We start from the raw sequence: 6,000 nt of genomic DNA, 5'->3' as shown, positions 1-6,000 counted from the left end.
GAAGTGAGGGGAGTTAGACATGCTTTCATAGTTCTGCCATTTAGACCACTGCTTTGACCTTTCTTTTACTGATGAGATAAGATATGATTGTCAATACATCAGGTGATCAGACCTTGCTTCTGCAACCTCAAACTACCTACCTAGCCTAATACACCTAACATTTTTTCTTCTTTTTGAATGGGTGCATTTAGCCTTGCAAACCCTTATTATCCTCTTTTCTTTTGACTGCCCTCCTATCTAAATCTACCCTTTTCTCTTCCAAGGGCCTAGATTAAGCAGTTGGGCTCCTTCATTTCTCTATCTAGCTACTCATCTGCCAAGCTTGAACTGTTTGGACAGATATTCATTCTCTAGTCTAGAACAAGCAATTTAAAACATGGCATGGTCCAGTTTGAACTATTGGGCCATCGAGCAAGCTAGCAGTGGCATTTTGGCTAGCCACTTCCCTGGTTTTTCTTTGCGGTTCATTTCTATTATTTTTTCTGACCAATTCCTTTTCTTGCCTTTTGATCATTCTTTTAAGGCATACCCTCTTTACATTTTTTAACTCTCTTTTATTTTCACAAAATATGGAACCTTTGTAGCATCAAAGATGAACATATTTGGCACTTCCACTGTCAATCATGAAAAATGAAACCTATTGGTATAGGAAACTAACAGTGGCTCCACTTGGGGATGGCTTTTCTAGATGAAAATCCAAGAACAGGAGGTCAGATCCCCTTATTTTTCCATTCTTGATGCAGTCTGAAATTTCCTTCTGTTAGAGACCATTGATCTGAATCCTTGTAACTTGTATGAAGTACCATTTGAGCTGATCTGTTGTGAAATTACAACTCTGTATTTACTGGTTTCTCTGAGTATTCATCATCACCTTCATAGTTCCCAAGTGTTTTCTCTTGATTTCCAATGATAGACTCAAAACATATATCAAAAATGGTGCAGTACCCTGATTTTCCTTAAAATTTGCTTCACTTGGTCCCTTATCTAACCGCTGTAAATGAAAATGCTGGAAATACAAATATTTATGTACAATATATAGTTGTGTTGTGTTTCATCAAAGGGGGTCAAAATAATGTTTGAGCATCCTCCCATTGACTGGGCCTTCCTCAGTATTTGAGCCATCCAAACTCTTCAGAAAATAGGTGTTATTACTTTGTACAACATAAATGACATAAGGTCCCCTCCACAAGAAATCGAACTTGCCATGTTTTCCTTTGTCCTCTCTCCTAGAATCCCATCTCAGCACTTTATTTCCTATGAAGAAGTCTTCAGCTTTGGTTCTTTTGTCAAACATCCTTTTGAGCTTCTCTTGCAGTACTTGGGTTCTATGATACACCTCCTCTCTTGTTTGTTGTAAGTGAATTGTCTGATTGATACTTCTTTGAATATCATTAGGCTCAACTTGTATTTCTTGCAGCAACTTGATTACAGGGATTCCTAAAGATGAAGGGAATCTTGCCTCCATTCCATAAACTAGTTCATATGGGCTTGTGCCAATGGATCTTTTGGTGGTCAATCTGTTTGCCCATAGTGCATTTACCAACTTCTTATGCCAATTCTTTTTGTTCTCCTCCAAGACCTTTTTGATGATGTTGATAAGGCTTTTGTTGGAAGACTCAGCTAGGCCATTGCCTTGAGGGTAATAGGTTGTGGAATGGCCCAAGGTCATATGGTATTTATGGAAAAAGTTGATCATTTTTTTGGATTTGAAAACAACAGCATTGTCTGTAATAATTTTATCTAGACAGCCAAACCTAGACAAGATGTTGGTTTTTAAAAATTGCATAATAATGGAGTCATTGGCTTGCCTACAAGGGATGGCTTCTATCCATTTGGTAAAGTAGTCTGTAGCAGTCAAAATCCACCTATGTTGGCCAGAGGATGAAGGGTGGATTTCACAAATGAATTCTAAACCCCATTGCTGGAATGGTCTCTCAGTTGAAATAGGCTTGAGTGGTAAAGGTAACAGCTTTCTCTTGCCTTCGAAAATTTGGCATTTGTGACAAGACATTACAAATTTTTTCACATCAGTAAACAAGGAGGGCCAATAAAATCCAGCCCTTAGGATTTTATCAGCTGTTGATTTCCAGTATAAGTGTCCTCCACAGTCACCTACATGAAATTCCTTGAGGACATTGTCAATTTCATCCAATGTTAGGCAATTAAGTAAAATTCCTTCATGATTTCTCCAAAACAAAACATTGTCTATGATACAAAACTTTGATGCTTTCATTTTCAAGAACCTTTTCTTAGTTCTGGACAACCCTGGAGGAGCTTGCAGGTTTAACAATACAAAACATATATCAGCATACCAGGGAGATTGCAAAAAGGCTTGATTGATCTGTGGAGTCGCCATCTCCTCTACGTTGTCCAGTTCATTGATATCAAGGGCTTGGAAATTGGTTTCAGTCATTAGTTTGGCTAGCCCTTGTCCTTTTATCAGTTTTGTAGGCTTGATTTCAATGTCATATTCTAAGATATTGGCAATCCATTTGCTCCTTTTGCCTTGAATTCCTTCTTGGGTTAAAATTTCCTTAACCACTGCATTTGGGACATAGGCAATCACATGAGAGTATAAAATGTAGATTCTGAAGTCTTTGATGGCCTTTACCAAGGCATAGGCTTGCTTTTCCATAATCTGATATTTTAAGGGAGCATCTCTAAGGGCTTTGCTGAAAAATGCAATGGGCTTCTCACACCCTTGGTCATCTTTTTGTAATAGGATAGCGGCAATTGTATGCTCAGATGCGAAGGAAAAAATGATGAAATCCCTATCAAACCTAGGACTTGTGAGGACTGGTGTGTTTGTCAAAGCTCTTTTGATATTCTCAAAGGCTTGTTTAGCTTCCATGGTCCATTTGACCTTAGAATCCTTCTTCAACATATTGTTTAATAGTCTTATGAGCTCAGCCAAATTAGGAATGAATCTTCTCAAGAAGTTGATCTTCCCTAAGAAGCCTTGTAGTTCTTTGATGTTTCTCGGATGAGGCACTTGAAGGATAGCTTGAATTCTGTCCGGGTCGATCCTAATGCCATCTTTTGAGATTATATGACCTAGGAGCTTACCTTCCTCTAGGCCAAACAGTGATTTCTTTGGATTCAAAGATATGCCATATTTTCTACAAATTAAGAAAACTTGCTTCAAATGTTCTAAGTGTTATTGATCTGATTTTGAAAAGGCAGTGAGATCATCAAGGTAGACTACTAGGAAATCATGGATTTCTTTGGCAAAGGCTATGTCCATTTCTCTTTGGAAAGTGGCCCCTGCATTCTTAAGCCCAAAAGGCATTTTGACATATTTAAAAGTTCCCCAAGGTGTTGTAAAGGCAGTTTTGTCTTGATCATCCGGGTGTACTAAAATCTGATTGAATCCATAGAATCCATCTAACAATGAGATCCTAGAGGCTCCCACTACCCTTTGTAGGATATGATCCATTTTTGGTAAGGGGTAATGGTCTTTGAGAGATACTTTGTTCAAATTCCTTAAGTCAACACACAGTCTAATCTCTCCCATCTTCTTCCTAGTAGGCACTAGATTTGAAATCCACTCTAAGAACTTGATTGGAGCAATGATTCCTGCTTCATACATACGTTTAACTTCTTTTTCAATGAGGGGAAGGAGGACAGGGTTCACTCTCCTAAGATTTTTTTTAAAAGGTTTTTGGTTCTCTTTGAAAGGTATAGTGTGTTGGATGACTGAGGTATCATAGGACTTGAGGTCCTCATAACTCCAGGCAAAGATATCTTGGAACTCTTTGAACAATTCAATGTATTTCAACTTCTGATCAGCTGGTAATGCCTTGGATAATTTTACCATTTTGGGATTTTCTGTGGTTCCAATGTTACAGTCTTCAATTTTAGCATTCAGTGGTTGCAGTTTTGGTTTCCTTGAGATATCATTTGAATCAAACAAATCCTCCAAAGGGGTTAAACCTATGGGCAGAAAATTGTCTTTTAGATCAATTACTTCGGCTTCTGTTTCAGCTATTTCATCAAAATCTATTTGCTTCAGCTCCTGTACATTTTCGTCATTAAAGGTAGTAGGATGCAAAACCAGATTTGCTATTTCAGCTGATATATTCTGCTTAATTCTGTATGTCTGTTGTTGATCATCCATAGTGCTAGTATCAATGTTTATGCCGGAAAACTCTTCCTTCAAAGTCAGGAAGTTATTTATCTGTGTGTCACTATCAAAGACTTGCCAATTTTTTATATTATCCAGGACTGCAGGTTTGTTTGATTTCAGCAGTGAAACTGTGGTTGGGTTCAAAAGGTAGCTTGCAAGTGCTGGCAAAGGTTGCCAAGCTATGAGCATGTAAATTGAGCTTTCTGGAAATTTTAGTTAACTGAGATTCTGAGAAGGTGTCAAGTATTTGAATGGATTCCCCTTTATAAGCCCTTAACCTAAGATCATTTGTGATAAAGTTTCCCTTCATCTGCTGTATGATAAGATCTGAATCCCCTAGAATTGAGACTTTGGTTGCACCTAGATTTTTGATGAGTTTGAGACCTAATAAAAGGGCTTTGTACTCGACCATATTGTTTGTGCATCGAAAGTTTAACCTATATGCATGACCTTCAGCCTGGTCATTCTGCATGTTGTGAATCCACACCCCTGCCCCTACTCCCAACTTGTTTACAGAGCCATCAAACTCTAAATACCATAAGGTTTCATGGTCAAGGTTTGCATTGAGATTTTTAGAAAGTTGGACCATGGGCAGATTGGGTTCTTGCAAGTCATTTGATGTGTCATTCTCCTTTGTTGTATCAATTATATAAAAAAAAATTGATCTTGAGAAGCAAATTGTTCATTCAAACCCTTTGTTTGAGGTGCTACTAGTAGTTTGGCATCAGTTTTGGTACACATGTCAGCATTATACAAAATGAATGAATCCATGTGGGAATGTATTGAATAGATCGGGAAGTTTTGGGGCTTTTCTTGACTACTCACCACGTATTTCATTAATGTTTCACGGTATAACCTCTTTGGCTATCCAAAGACTGAAATAGTGGCATAGGACATGTCTAGTTGCAAAGATCCTTGGAGTTTGGCCCCCCAAGATCTGGATAAAAGCATACCGTACTTGGGTGGAATGTCAGCTACCACCACATCCATCAAAATTGTTTTGGTTGGGTATTGGACCAGGGAAACACACAAATCTTTAATTAGGCCTAGACACCTGACTTGGCTTGAATCAAATGAGAACAAATCTTTATATGGTCTTGTGATATCTAGGTCTAGTTTTTCCATTACAGATTTGGGCATTAAGTTGTGTGAGGCCCCGGAATCAAACATTGCATTGTGTAACACCTTGTCATGAATGTTTAAACTGACATAAAAGGGTGGAACTCCTCCATTTGTTGTCTTTCCGTTAACCTCAGGACCAAACAGTAATTCAAGTTGATCATCTAGAACATTCACAGCATCCCTATTGTCTGATATTTGGAGTGACCTATTGATTTGCTGTCTATACACTTCATGTTTGGCCAGTTCAGAAAGAGGAACAGCTATCTTCAGCTTACTTATTTCTGTTTCCAAGTTGAAGGGTTTTTCCATCTGAGTCTTTGCATTATGGGCAGCAGATTTTTCCTTTTCAGTTGAATTTTCAATAACCTTTTCTTCATCATGGGTATGATTTTGAATTGAATCAGTTTTAAATTTATTTTCAGGAACACTGTTTGAACTTGCTTTTGAGGGGAGGGATGAGGATGGCTGGTTTTTAGAGGGTTGTACATCTGATATATCCTCCATAGCGACTTCTCTTGGATGTGGGTCTATCTTATCAGAGGATTCTGGAAGAACAGCTTTGACTTTGTCTTTTTTGGCTATTTATTATCCTTTGGTTTGATAGGTTCAGGCACATCTATGGTTCTACTCCTTAGTTTATACTATTTATGTACCTCATAAACTGCTGCATCATAGCCTTCCCTAAAGTCAAATGACTCTCCTGATTTGGTTTGAAATTGATTGCAATTATGGGCCTCTTGATCCTCTTGTGT

This window comes from Pinus tabuliformis, chromosome X, assembly GCF_031772625.1.
Source record: "Pinus tabuliformis cultivar Carrire ecotype Pingquan chromosome X, CPIR1, whole genome shotgun sequence".
Classification (NCBI taxonomy): domain Eukaryota; kingdom Viridiplantae; phylum Streptophyta; class Pinopsida; order Pinales; family Pinaceae; genus Pinus; species Pinus tabuliformis.
This window is presented reverse-complemented; position numbering follows the sequence as displayed.